The following is a 24,683-nucleotide window of genomic DNA, read 5'->3' on the forward strand; positions in this document are numbered from 1 at the left end:
TTTTTAATGACAGTTACGGTCGAGACACTTAAAGTAATAAAGTTTTAACATTAGACATATGAATTGACCGAAAAAATTTAGAAACCCATTTAAAAAATTAGTATAATCTGAACACTTATTTTATATTAAACTTTAAATTTATTGTTCTACAAATTAAAATAATTATAGTTTAATATTTTGAGTAAATTAAATAAAATTTAAAAAAGGCCCACACATTTGATTATTTGACCAACTACCCTCATTAAAATAAGACGTTCAAACTGTTGGTTTTTTGGTAAATTTTGAATCCCACATTGGTTTTGTATAAGGAGGAAGAGAAATTCTTTTGTTATAAATAGAACCCTCCTCATCCTTAGTTTAGTATCCCACAAATATAAGTCTTCTTCTATATTAAAGGCTATTTGTGCTATTTCTCTCTCTTTGTAATATTTCCTCTATTAGTGAAATATTATTTTAGTAGTGTTCGAGGACGTAGGTATAATTTTAGCCTAACCTCGTTAAATTTTGGTGTTCCCTTTTATATCTATTTAATATCTATTGTCGGGTATAGTTGTTGTTAATTATTGTCCTATTAAAATTACTTGTCTTGGTAGTTCTGTCTAAGGAGAATGAGTTTTAAGAGGACCATTGTGAGCCCTCCACTCTTTCCTGGAAATCTACATTGAGGTGATTTTTAGTATAATCGTTTTCATACTAGTCACCTAGATAATAGTTTTCAAGGTGAATTTGTTATTATTGGTGGAAATTAACCCGAATTCCACAACAATTGGTATCAGAGCTCTTGGTTTATTTTAGTATGCTCTGTGGTTGCGCCTTAGACTGATCTTCCACATTAGAAAAATTTTCCTTGGGCTAATTGACATTATGCATTGACAACTATTAAATAGAATTTGTAGTAGAAATGACAGATGACACAAAAACATCCACATCATCGTCAACAGCTTCTTCATCTTCAATTTTGGCAAGAAATGTTGTGACAAATGTTAGATTTGCAGTAGAGATTTTTTATGGCACTGGTCATTTCGGCATGTGGTAAAGTGAGGTTTTAGATGCTCTATTTCAGCAGGGTCTAGACATTGCTATTGAAGGAGAGAAACCAGATGATGTTGAGGAGAAAGAATGGAAGATGATCAATAGATTGGCATGTGGTACTATTCGATCGTGTCTTTCTAGAGAGCAGAAGTATGCATTTTCTAAGAAAACTTCTGCAAGTAAATTGTGGAAGGCAATGAAGAAGAAATTTTTGAAGAAAAGCGGACATAACAAGCTCTACATGAAAAAGAGATTGTTTTGCTTTAACTATGTACCAAGTATCACTATGAATGATCACATTACTAGCTTTAATCAGCTGGTGACAGATCTGATGAATATGGATGTGACTTTTGAAGACGAAGATCTGGCTCTGATGTTGATGTGATCACTTCCTGATGAGTTTGAGTATCTTGAAACTACTCTACTTCATGGGAAGGTTGATGTGTCTCTCAGTGAAGTAACTACTGCCTTGTATAGTTATGAATTGAGAAAGAAATACAAACAAGAAAATACAAGTGTCGAAGCAGAAGCTCTTTTTGTTAGAGGTCGTTCGAAGAGTCAGAATAAAGGAATGAGAGGGAGATCGAAGTCAAAGTCCAGATTGAGCAAAGATGAATGTGCTTTTTGTCGAGAAAAAGGGAACTGGAAGAAAGAATGTCCCAGGCTAAAGAATAAAGGCAAACTTAAAATGGGAAAGGCTGTCTCAGAGTCAAATATGGTCGAGTATGATGATGCAGATTCAGATTTTGCATTCGCTGCTACGCCATCAACCAGCTGTTCCAGCACATGGCTGTTAGATTCAGCTTGTAGCCACCATATGACACCCAATAGAGAATGGTTCTTTGATTTTAAAGAACTAAAATGTGGAATTGTCTATACAGTAAATAATTCCCCTCTTGACATAGTTAGGATTGGTTCAATTCGCTTGAGGAATCAGGATAGATCAATCAGAACCTTAACAGGTGTCCATTATGTACCAGATTTAATGAGAAATCTCATCTCTGTGGGAACCTTAGAGTCAAAAGGTTTAGAAATGAGGGCAAAAGATAAGATTATGAGGATTATCTCTGGTGCACTGGTGATAATGAAGGGAATCCAAAAAAGAAACAATGTGTATTACTTTCTGGGTAGTACAATTGTTGGGACAGCAGCAACGACAACTTCTACTGATGAACAAGAATCAATAGCAACCAGGTTATGGCATATGCATTTGGGGCATGTTGGTGAAAAATCCTTGAAATTGCTGATAGATCAAGGATTATTGAAGGGTGCTCGGGCTTTCAAATTAGCTTTTTGTGAGCATTGCATCAAAGGGAAGAAGACGAGGGTGAAATTTGGAACAACAATCCATGATACTAAATGTATTTTGGATTATATTCATTCAGATGTATGGGGGCCTTCCAAGACAACTTCATTGGGAGGAACACACTATTATGTCACCTTTGTTGATGATTTTTCCCAGAGAGTTTGGGTGTATACAATGAAGATAAAGGATGAGGTGCTAGGATTTTTCCTTAAATGGAAAAAGATGGTGGAGACTCAAACATGCAGAAAAATCAAACGTCTCCGTACAGACAATGGTTGAGAGTACAAAAATGATCCATTTCTGAAAGTCTGTGAAGAAGAAGGTATTGTCAGGCACTTCACTGTTAGATATACACCACAACAGAATAGAGTGGCAAAGCGTATGAACCGGACATTAGTGGAGAAGGTTCGGTGTATGTTGTCTAATATTGGGTTAGGCAAAGAATTTTGGGCTGAGGCTTTGGTCTATGCTTGTCACCTTGTCAACTGCTTACCATCGACTGCTATTGGTGGTAAAACACCATTAGAGAAATGGTTTGGAGAACCTACTACAGATTATGATTCCTTACATGTGTTTGGTTCCACTGCATACTACCATGTTTAGGAGTCAAAGCTGGATCCAAGAACAAAGAAGGTGATCTTTATGGGGATCACCTTTGGTGTGAAAGGCTATCGTCTTTGGTGTCCAGAAACAAAGAAAATAATCTTCAGCAGGGATATTACCTTTGATGAATCTATCATGTTGAGAAAGGTGACTTCAGAAAAATTGGAGCAGACATATGGAACTCCCAAACAGGTGGAGTTTGAAGGAAGTAGAATTGTCCCAACCAGTAAAGAAACTGATGTTGACTCTCCTTTGGTAGAAGAAGAGTCAGATGAAGAAGAGGTTCAGACCCAAGAACCTCCACAGCAACATGAATCAATTGCACTCAGAAAGGGAAAGAGGACCATTATACAACCTGCTCCTTATGATGATATGGTTTCTTTTGCATCACCAATTGCAATTGATGACGTTCCTGCCACTTTTAATGAAGCAGTCCAAATTTCAGAACATAAAAAGTGGAGGATCGCCATGAATGAAGAAATGCAATCCCTTCAAAAGAATCAGATGTGGAAACTAATTAGTCTTCCGAAGGGAAATAATGCAATTAGGTGCAAGTGGGTATATGCAAAGAAAGATGGATTTCCTGACAATAATAACATCCGCTACAAAGCAAGATTGGTGGCTAAAGGCTACGCTCAAACGGAATGAGTTGATTATAATGAAGTATTTTCTCTAGTTGTAAAACATTCCTCCATCAGAATTTTGTTGGCTTTGGTAGCGTAGTTGGATTTGGAACTAGTTCAGATGGATGTAAAAACTGCATTTTTATATGGAGACTTGGATGAGGAAATCTACATGACTCAGCCAGATGGATTCAAAGTTGCTGAAAAAAAAAGATGGTGTGAAAATTAGAAAAATCGTTGTACGGATTGAAGCAGTCTCCAAGGCAGTAGTACAAGCGATTTGACAAGTTTATGATAGGGCAGAAGTACACAAGAAGAAAATATGATCATTTTGTGTATTTACGCAAACTACAAGACGAATAATATATATATCTTCTTCTTTATGTTGATGATATGCTGATAGCTTCCAAGAGTCAGACAGAAATTACGAAACTAAAGACTCAATTGAACAGGGAGTTTGAGATGAAGGATCTTGGTGAAGCGAAGAAGATTCTAGGCATGGAGATATCAAGGGATAAAAAATTGGGGAGGCTTTGTTTGTCTCAAAAAGAATATATGAGGAAGGTACTAAAACGTTTTGGCATGAATGAGAAGTCAAAACCAGTTAGTACACCTCTTGCTCCTCATTTCAAGCTCGGTGCATCCATGTCACCTAAGGATGATGCAGAACGGGAATGCATGTCAAAGGTTCCTTATGCAAGTACTGTTGGTAGCTTGATGTATGCAATGGTGTGTACGAGACCCGATATTTCACAGGCAGTTGGGGTTGTGAGCAGGTATATGTATGATCCTGGAAAGGAGCATTGTCAAGCTGTGAAATGGATTATGCGGTATATTATGAACACCGTAGATGTTGGTTTTGTCTTTTAGCAGGACAAACAAGATGGTCAGTGTGCAGTTGGCTATTGTGATTCAGACTATGCAGGTGATTTAGACAAGCGTCAATCAACTACTGGTTATATGTTTACATTTGCAAAAGCACCAGTCAGTTGGAAGTCCACCTTACAGTCAACAGTGGCTTTGTCTACTACAGAAGCAGAGTATATGGCAGTTACAGAGGCTGTGAAGGAGGCAATTTGGCTTCAAGGGTTGCTTGGTGAATTGGGAATGGAACAGAAGCACATCAAAGTGCACTATGACAGTCAGAGTGCTATTCATTTAACAAAGAACCAGGTTTACCATGCAAGGACGAAGCACATCGATGTTCGATATCACTTTGTACGAGAGATTCTAGAAGAAGGTGGAGTCATAATCCAGAAGATTCGGATCACTGAGAATCCTTTTGATATGTTGACAAAAGTGGTAACTACGGTCAAGTTTAAACCTTGTTTAGACTTGGTCAATATTGTTACAAATTGAAAGATAAATTTGCAGACACTATTGAAGATTTGATTTTTGAGAGATGTGTGTGGAATTTGCCAAGGTGGAGATTTGTTGGTTTTTTGGCAAATTTTGAATCTCACATTAGTTTTGTATAAGGAGGATGGGAAATTCTTTTGTTATAAATAGAACCCTCCTCCTCCTTAGTTTAATATCCAACAAATATAAGCCTTTTTCTATATTAAAGGCTATTTGTACCATTTCTCTCTCTTTGTAATATTTCCTCTATTAGTGAATATTATTTTAGTAGTGTTCGAGGATGTAGGCATAATTTTGGCCTAACCTCGTTAAATTTTGGTGTTCCCTTTTATATCTATTTAATATCTATTGTCGGGTATAGTTGTTGTTAATTATTGTCCTATTAAAATTATTTATCTTGGTAGTTCTGTCTAAGGAGATTGGGTTTTAAGAGGGACCATTGTGACCCCTCTACTCTTTTCTGGGAATATATTTTGGGGTGATTTTTAGTACAATCATTTTCACACTAATTACCTATATAATAATTTTCAAGGTAAATTTGTTATTATTGATAAAAATTAACCCGAATTTCACGGGTAGTTATGCGGTGTGGCGCCTAAAAAACGGCTAATATACAGCGTGACCGGTTAAACAAGTGACCGGTTAAAATTTATACCGGTTATGTTATATTATTTAACCGGAAATATTATAAAGTACAATAAAATACTAGGTAGCGCTTATATAATGTAATAGGTAGCGCTTATATTTACCTATTTTATAAGTAAACCGGTATATTTATACCGATAGCATTGCAAATTTACCTATTACATTATATTATATTGAAAGTGTCCATACTTTTTATAAAAAGGATCGATACTTCTTTTAAAGTTATGTAATTTATGTTTCAATTTTTTTTAAGTATGTTTCATGTTTTCCACCTACAATATTAATTTAATAATTTCATTTGCACAAAAAATTATTTGATTGTTTTGATATTTTATAAAATAATATTAAGAATTTTAATTTAATAATAATATATCGTAACGTAAAAAATAAATCATTAGTCGCCTATAATTACTAAATTAATATCTTAAAACTCACTCAAAAGATAACCTTAAATTAATGTTTTCCACAGTGAAAAAAGTATAGACACTTTTAAAAAAGATAGATACTTACAATATAACCACTACCTATTACATTATATAAACGATACCTATTACATATATAAGCGCTACCTATTACATCATATTTTTACCTATTATATTGAAAGTGTCCATACTTTTTATAAAAAAGATCGATACTTTTTTTAAATATATGTAATTTATGTTTCAATTTTTTTAAGTATGTTTCATATTTTCCACCTACAATATTAATTTAATAATTTCATTTGCACAAAAATTATTTGATTGTTTTGATATTTTATAAAATATTATTTAGAATTTTTAATTTAATAATAATATATCGTAACGTAAAAAAAAAATCATTAGACGCCTATAATTACTAAATTAATATCTTAAAACTCACTCAAAAGATAACCTTAAATTAATGTTTTCCACAGTGAAAAAGTATGGACACTTTTATAAAAAGGATAGATACTTTACAATATAACCACTACCTATTACATTATATAAACGATACCTATTACATTATATAAGCGCTACCTATTACATCATATTTTTACCTATTATATTGAAAGTGTCCATACTTTTTATAAAAAGGATCGATACTTCTTTTAAAGTTATGTAATTTATGTTTCAATTTTTTTAATAGTGTTTCATGTTTCCACCTACAATATTAATTTAATAATTTCATTTGCACAAAAAATTATTTGATTATTTTGATATTTATAAAATATATTTAGAATTTTTAATTTAATAATAATATATATCGTGACGTAAAAAAATAAATCATTAGACGCCTATAATTACTAAATTAATATCTTAAAACTCACTCAAAGGATAACCTTAAATTAATGTTTTCCACAGTGAAAAAAGTATGGACACTTTTATAAAAAGGATAGATACTTTACAATATAATCACTACCTATTACATTATATAAACGATACCTATTACATTATATAAGCGCTACCTATTACATCATATTTTTACCTATTATTGAAAGTGTCCATACTTTTTATAAAAATGATCGATACTTCTTTTAAAGTTATGTAATTATGTTTCAATTTTTTTAATAGTGTTTCATGTTTTCCACCTACAATATTAATTTAATAATTTCATTTGCACAAAAAATTATTTGATTGTTTGATATTTATAAAATAATATTAGAATTTAAATTAAAAACATTAACCAAAGATAATAATAAATATGTAATATATATGTTTTTTATTTTTAATTTAATAATAATATATACAACATCAAACACATTCCAAGCTATAAATTACAAGCTAAGGACACTTGAAAAAGCAAGAGAACAACTATCCAAGCAATCAAAAACGAGAAAATCCCAACATGATAAACTGAACATATCATATCAATGTTCAAACTCAAGTTGTAGATTTTGATTTCCTTTTGCTTGGCATCATATGAGATTTGGATTTTGATTTCCTTTTGCTTGGCACCATATGAGCTTTGGATTTTGATGAGCATCGGAAGTATTTCGGACTTATGATTTGGGTGGTACTCAGAAGCATTTCGGACTTATGATTTTAGTTGCTATTTGTTACATTTCTTGTATACCACCCAGATCATACGCCCGAAACGTTTCTGACGCTTTAAAGTTGACCAAAAATACAATGGTCGGGATTTTCCCTCGCGTTTAAACGTTGGAAAAAAAAACAATGAAAATTAGGAATAATCAATGATAACATGCATATTGGCTTGGGCTAATATTTATAGTGGAGCCGAAATATATATTGAAATTCAAACTCAAATTGAAATTGAAATTCAAACTCCAATTACATATGAAATGAATTTGAAATGCAGTATTAAATTGAACATGAAAATTGCATAATTGATTCATACTGTTCAAGTAACATGCTTTATGAACCATCAAGCTAAAAGACAATATTGATTGAGTTCAAAGCTGAGTTGTGAGTTGATGGAGTTGTCACACTTGTCACATGGTTGGAATAAAGTACTCACATGGAAGAGATAGATTGTTTTGTTATACATAACCCATCTCAACTGAATGAAAATACATACAATATAATCAAACCAAAACATACATACACAACAAATTTATATATAACAATGTTCAAATAATGTACCCACAAAAATGAAATTAATCCAATGAAAAAGAGTTATTTCTAACAAAGTCCGGAACATTATTTTTCCAAATAATGTACCCATAACAATGTTCAAATAATGTACCCACAACAATGATTAATTGATTTGTTGATTAATTTTAAATTTGAATTATTTGATTTAATAATTTCATTTGCACAAAAAATTATTTGATTGTTTTGATATTTTATAAAATAATATTTAGAATTTTTAATTTAATAATAATATATATCGTAACGTAAAAAATAAATCATTAGACGCCTATAATTACTAAATTAATATCTTAAAACTCACTCAAAAGATAACATTAAATTAATGTTTTCCACAGTGAAAAAAGTATGGACACTTTTATAAAAAGGATAGATACTTTACAATATAACCACTACCTATTACATTATATAAACGTACCTATTACATTATATAAGCGCTACCTATTACATCATATTTTTACCTATTATTTGAAAGTGTCCATACTTTTTATAAAAGGATCGATACTTTTTTTAAAAGTTATGTAATTTATGTTTCAATTTTTTAACAGTGTTTCATGTTTTCCACCTACAATATTAATTTAATAATTTCATTTACACAAAAAATTATTTGATTGTTTTGATATTTTATAAAATAATATTTAGAATTTAAATTTAACAACATTAACCAAAGATAATAATAAATATGTAATATATGTTTATTGTTTTAATTAATAATAATATATACCGTAACGTAAAAAAAAATCATTAGACGCCTATAATTACTAAATTAATATCTTAAAACTCACTCAAAGATGTATATACTTAAATATGTAGTTAACAAACATACCTAAATTTGTAGTTATTGTACATACCTAAATTTAATGATAATATATACTTGTAGTTATTGTACATACCTAAATATGTACTGCGAATTTAATGTTGTACCCACCCTTTAACTACCACTACCAATGCCACATCCTATTGAAAGCAGCACGACTGAAACATGTTCAAAATGAACCTTTGCTTACTCTCCATCAACTCCTGGAGCACTGAACTTGCACAACAAAATTTTTGCCATGGATAATACTGATGTAGACAATGTTAAGCCAACCGAGGAATGCCATGAAGTACATAATGTTGATGAATCTGACAGATTGGTTGGTCAGCTCTTCTGTTCACGTGATCAAGCTTGACACTTTTACAAGGGATTCGCACGGGAACATGGGTTTAGTGCACGTAAGGGAACAACACGGCTTGACGTGGAAGGGAATGTGAAGACACAAGAATTTTGTTGTTCCAAAGAAGGGTTTCGAGTATCAAAAGTCAACTGTTGATCGTCAACGTGCTCATACGCCAGTCACAGAACAGGATGTAAGGCTAGAGTCGTAGTTACAGCAACAAATACAAACGATCAGTGGGTTATAAGTAATCTGATCAGAAACATAATCATGCATTGTGCACACCTGCTATGACACCATTTATGCGTTCTATAGAGCTGTAAGTAAGGCTGATATCGATGAGGCAACAACATTGAAAGAGGTCGGTGTTGGCACGTCACAAGTAATGAACTATTTAACGCAGCAGGCAGGGGGCTATCATAATGTTGGATTTACACATAAAGACCTCTACAATGCACTTCAAAGAGGTAAAGCAAAGGAAATCGTCGATGGGGATGTGAATGCGCTTATTGCCTACTTTGATTATAGAAACATGATGATCCCGGGTTTTTTATGACATACTCGGTAGACGAATCGGGGGCATTGTATAATCTTATTTGGTCGGATTCTACATCGAGATCAGATTACACATGCTTCGGTGATGTAATTGCGTTCGACACAACGTACAAAGATAATTTGTATGGTCGACCAATTATGCCTATTGTTGGTGTCAATCATCACCATAACACAATTGTGTTTGCCACTGCCATAATCGCTGACGAGACGTCTCAATCTTTTGAGTGGGTGCTACAGAATTTTTTAGAAGCCATGATGAATAAATCACCTATTTCCGTTATAACCGATGGGGATAGGGCAATGCAAAGGGCTATCAAATCTGTTATCCCTTATGCTAAGCACAGATTATGTTCTTGGCATCTTTCTCGTAATGCACAAGCTAATATTGGTGACCCAAAGTTTACAGCATCATTCTCAAAATGCATGGCTTCCTGGTGGACAACCAAGGAATTTGATATTCAATGGCATTCGGTTGTTTCAGAATTCAACGTCCAAAAGCATCCATGGGTGATTGAGAAGGGAAATACACGACACTTATGGGCACAAGCATATCTAACCGGTCATTTCTTTTCCAATATTCGCTCAACACAAAGGTGTGAGTCTATGAATGCTTCACTAGCTATTGCACTGAAACACAAGAAGACATATTTAGATGTTGTTTGTGCAATTGAAGATGGAATTAGTAGAATGCGTATGAACGAGTTGAAAACGGATTACTTAAGTTCCCATACGAAGCCCTTCCAGATCACAAAACTGGTCGACCTTGAAAGCCATGCCGCTGCGATTTTTACCCGCGAATCTTTTCATGTGTTCCAAGATGAACTTATACGGGAGACATTGTACCGGATTGAGGCATAGATTAAGTCCTTATCAGATGAATGTCAACATTATATTTTGTCAAAGTACGCAGAAAAAAATAGGAAATTTGAAATTAGTTTTGATTCTCGTACGAAAACTCTAATTTGCTCATGCAAAAAATTCGAGACCGTTGGACTTCCGTGTCGCCATCAACTTCATATTTTGAAGCAATTGGACTACACATATTTGCCCGGGACTTTGATTCAAAGTAGGTGGACTAATGATGCGAAGGCTTCTGCACCCAGCTATGTTGATTTAAATGTGTCTCCAGAAGTGATGCAAATGGCAAGGTTCGCTGCTCTACGTTCAACGTCAAGTAGGTTATGCTACATTGCATCAAAGACAGAGTCTTTCAAAACCGCAAGAGATGAGATGAAAAAACTAATAGAAGAATTAGAAAACTCGTTTGGTTTGAATCATTCAGTCAACCATAGCATTGTAGTAAACAATGTTCGTGACCCTTAACGAAAACAACGCAAGCGAAAAGAAGTGCCGAAGAACAAGGTCGAGAAGAAAATTAGGCGATGTGGGTACTGCAACGGTGAGGGACATAACAAACTAACATGTCCTCAAGTCAAGCTCAGTTTGAGTACAAGCACACAGCCTACATCAACTGATTTTTTCGAAGACGGAATGGAATGACAACGATCTCCATATAATATATCGTAAGTATCAACATGACTCTTATTGTATGTACATATAAATATTTTGAATGAAGGAAGAAAAACCGCGTTACTTAAAATTACCGACACTTTTTTAAATGGTATCGACACAATATTAGAAAGTGTCGATATAGGTTGTAGACCTATTCGCTCATAAAACCGGTATATTTATACCGGTTATATTACAAAATTATCTATTACATTATAAATCTGGGTTCCGATGTGTAAATGTCGACATTTTTTTAAATCGTATCGACACATTTTTCTTCCAATCTGGACATAAAGTACCGACAGAATATTAAAAAGTGTCGATATAGGTTGTAGACCTATTCGCGCATAAAACTGGTATATTTATACCGTTTATATTACAAAATTATCTATTACATTATAATTATGGGTTCCGATGTGTAAATGTCGACACTTTTTGACAATGTATCGACACATTTTTCTTCCAATCTAGACATAAAGTACCGACACAATATTAAAAAGTGTCGATATAGGTTGTAGACCTATTCGCGCATAAAACCGGTATATTTATACCGGTTATATTACAAAATTATCTATTACATTATAATTATGGGTTCCGATGTGTAAATTTCGACACTTTTTGACAATGTATCGACACATTTTTCTTCCAATCTGGACATAAAGTACCGACACAATATTAAAAAGTGTCGATATAGGTTGTAGACCTATTCGCGCATAAAACCGGTATATTTATACCGATAGCATTGCAAATTTACCTATTTTATTATAATATGTTGAAAGTGTCCATACTTTTTATAAAAAAGATCGATACTTTTTTTAAAGATATGTAATTTATGTTTCAATTTTTTTTAAGTATGTTTCATGTTTTCCACCTACAATATTAATTTAATAATTTCATTTGCACAAAAAATTATTTGATTGTTTTGATATTTTATAAAATAATATTAAGAATTTTTAATTTAATAATAATATATATCGTAACGTTAAAAATAAATCATTAGACGCCTATAATTACTAAATTAATATCTTAAAACTCACTCAAAAGATAACCTTAAATTAATGTTTTCCACAGTGAAAAAACTATAGACACTTTTATAAAAAAGATAGATACTTTACAATATAACCACTACCTATTACATTATATAAACGATACCTATTACATTATATAAGCGCTACCTATTACATCATATTTTTACCTATTATATTGAAAGTGTCCATACTTTTTATAAAAAGGATCGATACTTTTTTTAAAGATATGTAATTTATGTTTCAATTTTTTTAAGTATGTTTCATGTTTTCCACCTATAATATTAATTTAATAATTTCATTTGCACAAAAAATTATTTGATTGTTTTGATATTTTATAAAATAATATTTAGAATTTAAATTTAACAACATTAACCAAATATAATAATAAATATGTAATATATATGTTTATTGTTTTTAATTTAATAATATGTAAGTTATGTAATAGGTAGCGCTTATATTTACCTATTTTATAAGTAAACCGGTATATTTATACCGGTTATATTACAAAATTGTCTATTACATTTTTCAGTCGACACTTTTTTAAATCAACACTTTGTTGTGGATATCATCGAAAACAATGCTATAGTCATGTGTTTCGATACATTTGCAAGCAGATGTAAAATACATTAGTATTGATATTTCAACAATCCTCAAATGTATATGTACACATAGAAGCAATATGGAATAATTAATGAAAATATACACACATATAATCACACCAAAATATAAATACACAAGAATGTTCAAATAATGTACCGACAAACAAAATTAATCCGATGAAAAAGGGTTATTTCTAACGAAGTCCGTAACATTAGAGGCCTTCAACAAATTTTCCAAATACTCTCGTATGTTTCCGCCTTTTTCTGAGGACATACATAAATAATTTCAATTATCAACTAATGAGGTGCAATTTTACTAACAATAAACTAAATTCGCATAAGCATGAATAAATTTGTGTCATACCTAGAGCATTGTCGTTCGAATGGGAAGCAGCGTCAAAGGTATGTGGACATATGTAATTGTATTTCTATATAACACATAAGTTGTTAAAATAATCAATGTCTGAACACCTGTTCAACTGGAAAAACATATTGCATAAATGCAACTTACCGGATTATAAATCTTTTTTCCGCTGAATCATCGACCAAAAGTGTATTTAGCTCGTTAAAATCTGGACACGCGTTCCAAACATCATTGAGATCTTTACAGTAGGTAACAGAATCGTATGTTTGCATTTTTTTGATCTTGTTCACAAACAGTCGAACATAAATATGTAGGAATCATAGACAACGAAAAGTCAGCAAACTGTAATGACATTATCTTACCCACACGAATAGAAAATGCTCGGAAAATACAGGTAGTTTCTCAAGTACACGGTCGACGTTATGCCTGAGATTGTAATCAAGTTTGAATGTTAACATTCAAATATATTAACGATTTTGACTACAGCAATTCAATTGCTTCAAACATGTTCTAACCTCATCTTTGAAGACCAAAGGCAACAACAAAATTGTCGACACAAAATTGCATAAATTCAAATAATCCTCTTCTGAGGACAACATCTACAACATGAAGAAAATGAGATTAAAGTTCTACGCTTATATGTTAAAATAATGGATACAAAAGAATAGAATTAAAACCTGCAGGCAGTCTTGGGATGTAGGCAAGGACACAATTGAGATCAAAAATTAAAAGTTTTCTTGAAGGCGGCGTGCAGACACGATATACTTGTTTGGATCATCATCTTCATCATCATCATCATCATCGTCATCATCTTCATCGTCAGCTTCATCGTCATCATCGTCATCTTCATCGTCAGCTTCATCTTCTGCGACCGCTTAGTTGTCCACATCTGTTAAAAGAAAATAAAATAAAGTTCAGAACGTGTAAATGTTAAGAAACATAGATAATGAATTACCTAACTCGTTGATGTCGTGACGTAATTCGTTACGCAACATGGAGACTTCACGTTGCAATGATGAAATATCGGATCGCATTCCACTCACAAGGGAATCAATATGCTCCCGAAAATTGACCATGTATTCCATCACGGTCTTAATTGTGACATCCTCTGCAACTGGAGCTTCTTCCATCATTGCGTCTCCACTTGGTTGCTCTTCTTCATAGCCAACGGGGTCTATTTCCTCCCTCTCTTGATCTAATCCGACCTCTTTGACACGCTTCCAACCGAGTTTTTCAACAAAATCATATCCCGCTTTTTTAATAAATACCATGTCAATCTTGTGGGTTAATCGAACAGGGGCGTCATGCGAAAAATCAACTTCCTTCTTCTTCAACAGATGGGTGATGACACATCCATATGGTAGTGTAGTTGAAATTGTTGCTCCCTTTGTGACCATATATACAATTGTATTAAATATGAGTTTTGTAATGTTTGGAGCCGTTTTGGATTTATACTTTGCTATCCACCAATAATCGCTGTCTTGAAGCGTTGAATGTTTTTCCCCACTAGGCCGGATATACCATGTGAGCATTTTGTGAAACACTCTCGACTCTACATCGAGGTGAATTGGGCTATTTCTAGCAACCCGTTTAATTGTAGACCAATCTACACCATTTTCATCTGAATCCCCTGTATTCGCTACACCTAAACCCTCCGCAATAGTTTCTGGAGATATATATATATATATCCTTCCCCATGACATGTGTATTAATTCCTATTATATTAGTCTTATTAGGCTCATGCTGTAAGGAAGCATTGTTGTAGAAGACTCTAACTAGGTTGGGATAATATCTTGGTTCTACACCAAGGAATTCAAGCCAACCCCAATATGTAAATGTGGATTTAAAACTAAATGCATATTTATCATCAAACAAGAAACCCAGGTCAATGACACGTTCGGGACGAATCTTCCTTACTTTAAAACTCGTCTGCCATCTTTCTTTCTCCATATCGGATCTAAAGTTCAGAGTTTCGAAGGACCTGATTTCCTCAGAAGAATCGTTTATTACAGAAGGAGGTTGTGGTTGAGAAGAACTGGGTTGAAAAGAGCTTTGAGAAAGACCTCGCTTCTGACGCTGACGTTTTGGAGCCATTTTGGTTGGATGCTATTACAATGGAACACAAACACATTCAGGAAAAAAACTCCAATATAGAAATCAATCAAACCCATAAAATATCGATAAATTTACCTGAATATCTGATCGTCACTTGATAACGGTAGAAGAAAGAGGAAGAGTTATCTTCTGCCTGCTTGCCTTTATGTTTAGGGTTTCTCGATTAAGAGTACTATATATAGTGAACGGTGGAAAAACACTTGATATTTAAATTAGTATCGACACAAACTAAAAAGTGTCGACACATTATTTAGACATATTCTCTCATAAAACCGGTATGCTTGTACCGGTTAGATTGAAAAATTATATATTACATTATACTTTTGGGTTCGATGTTTTTGGGATCGACACTTTTTATATATGGATCGACACTTTATGGGTGCACCCTGTTTTCCATTCATTCTGGACCAAAAATATCGACACCAACTAAAACGTGTCGACACATTATTTAGACATATTCTCTCATAAAACCGGTATATTTGTACCGGTTAGATTGAAAAATTACATATTACATTATACTTTTGGGTTCGATATTTTTGGGATCGACACTTTTTATATGGATCGACACTTTATGTTGCACCCTGTTTTCCATTCATTCTGGACCAAAAATATCGACACCAACTAAAAAGTGTCGACACATTATTTAGACATATTCTCTCATAAAACCGGTATACTTGTACCGGTTAGATTGAAAAATTACATTTACATTATACTTTTGGGTTCGATGTTTTTGGGATCGACACTTTTTATATATGGATCGACACTTTATGGTTGCACCCTGTTTTCCATTCATTCTGGACCAAAAATATCGACACAAACTAAAATAGTGTCGACACATTATTTAGACATATTCTCTCATAAAACCGGTATACTTGTACCGGTTAAATTGAAAAATTACATATTACATTATACTTTTGGGTTCGATGTTTTTGGGATCGACACTTTTTATATATGGATCGACACTTTATGGTTGCACCCTGTTTTCCATTCATTCTGGAACAAAAATATCGACACAAACTAAAATAGTGTCGACACATTATTTAGACATATTCTCTCATAAAATCGGTATACTTGTACTGGTTAGATTGAAAAATTACATATTACATTATACTTTTGGTTTTCGATGTTTTTGGGATCGACACTTTTTATATATGGATCGACACTTTATGGTTGCACCCTGTTGGCCATATTGTAAATTTGCCTTTTACTTCAAAGTATCAATATGACCCTTAATGTGTATAAGAAACATGTACAACAACATACTGCTAACTTTTCTCATCTCATTCATAATTATATTCACATACAAAAATATAAATCGTATACAAATTATAAATCTTATACAAAATTAACCCTACATTTACATCATTGCATCCTTTTGTTATTCTTATGTAATATGGCAGCTTTTGTTATCTCATGTCTTCGTTCATTTTGATTGTGGCTTACGAGATCGTTTAATATTCATGATCGATCCCAGTCTCCAACAACCTATATTCATATTGTCAGAACGTTAAGTATTGTCAACTACAACATTCAATCTACGACTTTTAACAATTTTACCACAAACGAATTTTTCTATCCACTTACAAAATCACCAGTTGCCCCTGTAGAACCGATCGATTCCATCCACATCATCACATACATGCCGTAATCATGTCTGTTACAAAATTTGAAAACCACACATGTCAATTATGATGAATACTGCATAAATTAAGCTTTCTATTTGTGATAAGATCTCATACCCATTCAATTGCTTATTCTTCTTATACTCCACAAATTTGAAATTTTTCAAGGGATACTTTCCTAGAGATCCACAGGATTCAACCCAAATGCGTTTCTTATTATAAGAATCTAATATTTTAATCTGCATTAAAATAGAAGAAGTTATGCACCAAAAAAATTATGCATTATAATTTACATAATGTCCTTTCATACATACATACATACATACCAATCTCTTAGCATCCTTCACTCTCTGTTTAGCTACTTCAGTTGTAAACATACTATCATATATTGTTGCAACACGATCTACCATATCCAACACCAACAGATACCAATGTGAATTATGGTAGTTTATTGTGATCATGATCTGCAACAAATTTCACACCCAATTTGACAAAATTCAACATTCTATATCCAAAAACATCATTTGCAATTGGTATGGTGTCTTACCTTCTCACAGTCGGTGAATTTCACATAGTTATCCAATATGAGACCCCAGAAGGTAGAAATACTCTCAACACTTTCTTTGTTGTTGGCATCCAATGCCTGTTGTTGTAATTACGCAACAAACATTATTAATTTACCGTCTATAACACTACTTTTCAACATTTATTAATTTAACTCACCGCTAAGAGGTATGGAAGGTAGCCAATCCTCCGGAGTGACTTTTGAGAATCGTAGCATATTGTCCAGGCGAGCAAATCGATAACCTAACAAAATTAATTACACAATCAGAACATATTCAATAAGTTTTAACATTTTCTACTTTCTACTTACCACACCGCCAACCCATTCCGTAGGCTTCAACGGTGCAACGTCGTATACAGTAGCGAATTGATTTCCCATTGAGATTACAGAATATCTGTATGAATCATTAGGATTAATATGTTGTCATGAAATATTTAAATATCACTCACAAAACAATATATTTCACTTACTCCGATTCTAACTCGCTATTCCATAAATAATCACAAATTGCAGCTTCGATGTCATCAATTCCGCTTGGAATATCCGCTTTTTCAACCTACAATTTTGCATACAAATTTTTGTCACAACAACATAATAAAAATCAAATAAAGTTTTCTTTTATTCAACTTACCTTCTGCTTCTTCTTATGGGGTGCAGGACATTCCGAATCCAAATCTGCTGCTATAACACTCTCCGGTGTATAAATGACATTGACTTCCTTCCTCCTCATTTCTTCCATCTCTTCTTCTTCCTCCTCCCTCTTTTCTTCTTCATTTTTTCAGTTCATCGTATTTTTTTCTACATAGCTCTTCATCTCTTTTATTTCACCCTTCAATTGATCTCCTTCATCCAAGTATTTATCAACCACCCCCTTCACCCCCGTAAGTTCACTCCTCAATTCCACAACCTCCTTCACCACTCCCTCAAATTTTTCACCCGTCACCATCTTAATATCACCCCTTAACACCCCAACTTCTTTCACCACTTCACCACTTCACCCCTCAACACCTCTACTTCTTTCACCACTCCATCTATTTTTCCTTCCACTACCCCCTTATGCCTCTCAAGTGTATCTTCGACTCTCTCAAGTTTCTCTTCGACTCTTGATTGTCTTTGCATGATTTCAAATTGGATTTTTTTGATATCAGCCAATTCAGACATCAAAATGTCGAAGTTACTACGTTTTCCCTCACCATCGTCCCACTCACCGTCATCCCCCAATACAACCATCCCTCCTTTCTTCTCCTCTGCCTCCACTGCCTCCTCTACATCCTTTCCAATAACCTTCAAAATTAAATTACAATATTAAGACATTGATTATATTCTTAATATTATTTAATTACATTTATTACCCTTTCTTGCTTCTTCGCTCTATCCAACTTCAACTTCACCATCACTCTAACCACCTCTTCCTTCCCCCATTCACGGATGCGTGCCACTCCGGTTTTTTCATAAGCCGGCACTGCCTCACAGCCCGACCAAAAATTGAACAGTGCAACCTGCATTTATAATAAAATTTATATTTTTATATAAAAACACAAAAAAGTTCTTCAACTCATTTACCTCTAAGATTGCTATGCACCCTTTGAGGTATCTCTGGCTGCCCTTTTTAAAGGTGATTATTGATTCAATCAATCTCGAATGGATATATTCAGCCCAATTGAATTCACCCTTCAAGCCTTCATCACAAATGAGCTTCATATGTTCTTTGTTCGTTGACGTATTACCCGTTGGACAAAGAAAGATACCGACAAGGTATAATAGAACTCTGGCCTTCAGTTCATCCCCAACGTAAGATCCACTTTTTATTTCCTCTTCAATTTCAGCATATGTCACATTATGCTTCAAACCATATTTGGAGGCAAGTGCTTTCCAGTCCTTACTCTTACAGACTTCTACAACACTTTTGCCTTCATTTTCTACCCCCAATACGGCTGCAGCACATGGGATCCCGAGAGGAAATGAAAAATCACCATATTTAGCAATACATTGCCTGACATCAAATTGCGCCATCAAGGATCGACATAATTCCCTCCGAATAGGTTGATCCCTTACTCCTACCAACGATCCAAAACCTATTTCTCCCAGCACATTCAACTGACCCTTCTCCTTAAGGTGTTTAATTAATAAATTCACCCTTTTAATGCTGCATCTTGTCGACACTTCCTACATTTTTTAACAATATATAATGTTATAGTTCTTATATATTTGTATCAACGTATTTACAAGTTTAATGAATACCTTATTTTCATGTGCTTTCCTCCGTTCTTGTATTCTTTACTATCATTCCTTGACTGTGTGATGTAAGGTCCTTTTCAGCATCACTCATTGAATTCCATTTGGACCTCACATCTTTTGTCACCTAATATAAAACATAAACGTTCTTAATCAATACATTAACATTAAATACTACTCAATGTCAATTTCATTTTACATACCGAACGCTCTGTGTGCCATCTTCCTTCATCCTTTTGCATTCGGCCATACTGTCAACATTTAAAATTTGTAATCAATTTAAAGTTTATCGATACTTAATCCAATTACCATTTCAACAATAATAACAAAAAGACATTGATACTTACTAGAAGTACATATATCTACCCTTGGGTTGCTTTCGAGTCTCGGCCTTAATTTCAAAGTCATCTGCTCCACCAACAATTTTCCAACCCATTGACTCCATTTTTCCTTCATATATCAGTTTACGCAAATCAAATTATTTTGTTACATACACTTTATTCAATATACAAATATAGATAACTACTCTTGTGGTAAAACGGTTTTCTTCAAAAGAATTTGAATGGCCACACCAAAATGTGTCGGCACATTTATACAACCTATAATATCATTTTCTACCTATAATTTTTAATAAAAGTATCGACATTTATATTTTTCCTTGAATATCACTTTCTACCTGCAATCGTTCCCAAATGCTTCTTTACTCCAAAACCCCAAACAACACATAAAAACCCTATCGCGATTACTGTAATAATAAAAAATTAGGGTTTCGATAACATACTTTTCGATTCGACTGCAGCAACAAACAAACAAACTTCGCTTTAGAAACGCCTTCTGAAATGCAGCAACAATTACGCTTCGATTTCAAAAACTCGTCCGTTCTATCTATTTTCATAGGAGATTTAGCTTATATTTTGATCGGATATGTTATTTATATTTAATCGATACAAATACAAAAGTGTCGATACTTTTATGTCAGGTGTCGATACTTTCGAAAGGATAATTACCTATTTCTTTGAAAGTGTCGATAATCTATTACACGTACTTACGAAAGTATCGACACTTTCAATATATCCGGTATCATTTTACCGGTTTTATCATTTTGATACCGGTTTTATCATATTTTTACCTGTTATATCGTTGTGGATCGATATATTTTTTTAAAGTATCGACACATTATAGGCGCTAAAACTGCTTCTCTTTTAACTTCACAAAGTGTCGATCCTTATATAAAGTATCGACACTTTCAATATATCCGGTAACGTTTTACCGGTTTTATCATTTTGTAACTGGTTTTATCATATTTTTACCAGGTATATCGTTTTGGATCGATACATTTTTTAAAAGTATCGACACTTTATAGTATTTAAAACTGCTTCTCTTTTAAATTCACGAAGTGTCGATCCTTATATTAAAGTACCGACACTTTAAATGTATCCGGTAGCGCTTTACCGGTTTTATCATTTCTATACCGGTTTTGTCATAGTTTTACCTGTTATATCATTTTGGATCGACACATTTTTTATTTGGATCGACACGAACCGGTAGCACAATTTTTTAATATTTCTTCATGACTTAGACCTACTTTTATACGTATGTACACTTTTATAAAAATGATATATACTTTTTTTAAAGTTATGTAATTTATGTTTCAATTTTTTTTAATAGTGTTTCATGTTTCCACCTACAATATTAATTTAATAATTTCATTTACACAAAAATTATTTGATTATTTAATATTTTATAAAATATTATTTAGAATTTAAATTTAACAATATTAACCAAATATAATAATAAATATGTTTTCTACAGTGAAATAAGTATTGACACTTTTATAAAAATGATATATACTTCTTTTAAAGTTATGTAATTTATGTTTCAATTTTTTTTAATAGTGTTTCATGTTTTCCACCTACAATATTAATTTAATAATTTCATTTACACACAAAATTATTTGATTGTTTTGATATTTATAAATATTATTTAGAATTTAAATTTAACAATATTAACCAAAGATAATAATAAATATATTTTCACAGTGAAATAAGTATGTACACTTTTATAAAAAGGATAGATACTTTACAATATAACAGGTAAAAATATGACAAAACCAGATTCATTATGACAAAACCGGTAAAATTTACTTGATATGTTAAAAGTATGGACACTTTTATAAAAAGGATAGATACTTACCGATAACCAAAGTTTACCGGTTACCAAATTTTTTAATAGTTTTTTATATTTTCTACCTAAAACATTATTAGTGGTCAACATAATAGATACCGCTAAACCGAATTTATTAAATACATTTTAATGTATCCGATACTATCGTATATTAACCGTATATTAACCCGCCTTTCCTGAAACAATCCAAAATTTCACAGCACAACACAAACCACACCACTTCACATACACTTTGACTCTAATCCCTCTATATAAAAATACCTTCCTTGTATTCAGAGCCAAGCAAAACTTCTCTCTCTCTCTCTCTGCGCAAAAAGATGGTGAAAGAGGATGTGTACATAACCGTACCGAGTGTTTTCCGGTGTCCAATTTCACTGGACGTGATGAAATCTCCGGTTAGCCTCTGTACTGGGGTTACCTACGACCGTTCCAGCATCCAGCAATGGCTCGAATCCGGTCACGACACATGTCCCGCCACCATGCAGGTTCTTCCATCCAAGGATTTCATCCCTAACCTCACTCTCCATCGTCTAATCAATCTCTGGATCCAATCTTCTACTCTCCGGCCAGGTGCTAACTCTCCACGGCTTCTTTCGGCGACTTCTCCGGCGATCTCCGAGGTTCGAGCTAAGCTATTGAAGGAGAAGATTGAGAGCCAGAGCTGTGTGGAATCATTGTCTGAAGTTGCCGAATTCGTGAGCTATTGTGAAGAGAACCAGATATCTGTTGTTAGATTCGACGGTTTTGTTGAGGCGGTCGCCATAGTTTTGAGAAGGAAATGTGTGGAAATCAAAGCTTTGGAAATGGCGGTTGGGATTTTGAATTTGATTTTGGGCGAAAATGGAGTTAAAGAACGATTAAACAAATTAATTTTGAAAAGCAATCAGGAAAGTGATTTCTAATCGGCGATCGTTTTCATTCTCTGAAATGGAAGCCCCGGCTCGAAGGTCAAATCAGTCCGAGTCCTGGACTCACTAGCACTCGACTCAGAATTCAAACGCAGAATCTTCGACTCACAGATCTTATACCCGTCCTCCTCCACCTCCTCCAAACAACAACGACCAGTTTCTAAACGACGTCGTCACCTCCATTCTAACCACCGTTTCAGTAACTCGTTCCATCAAGTCCCGCCTCATCGAGAACGGCATCGTCGAGATCCTATCGAACTCGTCGATTACCGAAAAGTCGTTGAAGCTGTTAGCAAGCAGTAGCAGCGAAGGCAGGTCGGCGATCAGCTCGAACACGAAATGTGCGGCGGCGGTGGTGGAGAAGCTGTTGAAGGTGTCGAGAACGGCGACGGAGGACGCAGTGGTGGTGCTGTGGAGCGGGTGTTGCTTGCAGAAAGAGGAGAGGGTGAAGGAAGCGGTGGTGAAAGGGAATGGAGTGACGAAGATTGTGGTGATAATGCAAAGAGAAGGGGAAGGAAGAGTGAAAATGATGTGCAGGGATTTGGTTAAAAGTGTAAGAGGTGTGTGTAAAGATTGGAGCTTGGGCTGTTATGAAACCAAAACTACTCATATTAGGCTCTGTTAGTGAAACAAGATTCAAAGAATTCTGGGTTTTGTTTTTTGTTTTAGGAAATACGATTATTGCAATTTTGTTGGAAGTACCATGAGAAATTCATCGGAAAATCCTTTGATCCTCGACTTGAGCAGTAAAATATTGATGTAATATGTGTAGTATTATTTAAAATAGAGTAAATTATATGATATACTATTAAATTTTAAGTGTTGACTCGTTTATATTACTGACGTTTTAATTTTGTTAATTTAACACTTACGTTTATATTTAGCTGTAATTTTGTTACCTTACAGTTAATCTATTAATGAGACGATGACATGTTATCTATGTGCATTGACAGTGATAACGTGACTTCCTCATCAAAACCGAAGCAGACCACCAAGTTAATTTGAAAACTTGTAACCTCAACAAAAACTATTATAAATGTTAAATAACAGCTTGAATTTTTAATTTTTATAAACACAACTAATAGTCTTCATCTTATTTCTTTATTCCTCAATAAAACCTTAAAAATTTTGAGTTTATAGTTAGATAAATCCCATACACAAACTCAAAATCTTCCTTTATCATCAAACATTTTCTTTTGGGAATAGCCTTCAATTGCATCTTTCTATGCTCCCTCTCTGCTTCTTCCCTTCCTTGAACACTAGTCGACATCATCTTCTTCCTATAAAACTTCCTAGTCAGATCAATATATTCCTTAACAAAAACGTCGAGTATCAAATTGAAAATCTTCAAGAAAGGTTGGGTGTTGAACTTGGAAGCCAAATCAACAACTTTGAGCTTGACATTTCGTCGAGCAGTTGGTTGACATCGTTGATGCGTCAGAAAGCACAGAGTTTATGATCTAGTATGAGATATGTAATAGGGTCATAGATGGAGACAATAAGGCCTGTGGAGGATGAAGAAGACAAAGAAAGAAGTTTTGAATAAAAGTTGGACAATGAGTGGAGATGAAAATAGATTTGGATTGACGACTAAGATGAAAGTATAGAACTATTATTTCACATATATTTTAGTTTTGTTAATAATATAATAAGTTTAAGTTAGTTTGATGGTCGGATGTGTAGCATTGGTTCATTATTTTGGTTTAA

At 33.5% G+C, this 24,683-nt stretch overlaps 1 pseudogene; it reads left to right on the forward strand.

Moving 5' to 3' along the window:
• Positions 1–23,601, forward strand: LOC120155863 (annotated as a pseudogene).
• The last annotated feature ends 1,082 nt before the right edge of the window (positions 23,602–24,683 follow it).

This window comes from Hibiscus syriacus, unplaced genomic scaffold, assembly GCF_006381635.1.
Source record: "Hibiscus syriacus cultivar Baekdansim isolate YM2019G1 unplaced genomic scaffold, ASM638163v2 tig00111208_pilon, whole genome shotgun sequence".
NCBI lineage: Eukaryota > Viridiplantae > Streptophyta > Magnoliopsida > Malvales > Malvaceae > Hibiscus > Hibiscus syriacus.